General features: G+C 36.7%; 1 protein-coding gene across 2 annotated transcripts in view; it reads right to left on the bottom strand.

The window, feature by feature from the left end:
* LOC106881809 (zinc finger protein 280D) overlaps positions 1 to 444 on the bottom strand; it is a 39,263-nt gene that overhangs the window by 6,846 nt on the left and 31,973 nt on the right. The window lies entirely within an intron of this gene.

The following is a 444-nucleotide window of genomic DNA, read 5'->3' on the forward strand; positions in this document are numbered from 1 at the left end:
CATGCCAGCATGAACAATGGACGCTAAATAATGATGATGATGCTATATGTGTGTGTGTGTGTGTTCCTTTCATCCTTTCGGGGTCAATAAATTAAGTACCAGTTGCGTAGTCAATGTAATCGACTGACCCTTCCCCCAAAATTTCAGGCCTTGTGCCTATAGTAGAAAGGGTTATTATTATTATTATTATTATTATTATTATTATTATTATTATTATTATTATTATTATTGGTGGCGAGCTGGCAGAATCGTTAGCATGCTGGGCAAAATGTTTAGTGGTATCACGTCTGTCCCTACATTCTGAGTTCAAATTGCACCAAGGTCGACTATTTCCCCTGTCTTAGTGTTCTAAATTGAAGCTGGTGCCCCAGCTTGGTCAGAGTCAAATGATTGGGACACGTAAAAGAAATAAAAGAAAAAAAATAGGCAAAACAGATTTTCTTT

The sequence above is a fragment of the Octopus bimaculoides genome, chromosome 28, assembly GCF_001194135.2.
Source record: "Octopus bimaculoides isolate UCB-OBI-ISO-001 chromosome 28, ASM119413v2, whole genome shotgun sequence".
Taxonomy (NCBI): domain Eukaryota; kingdom Metazoa; phylum Mollusca; class Cephalopoda; order Octopoda; family Octopodidae; genus Octopus; species Octopus bimaculoides.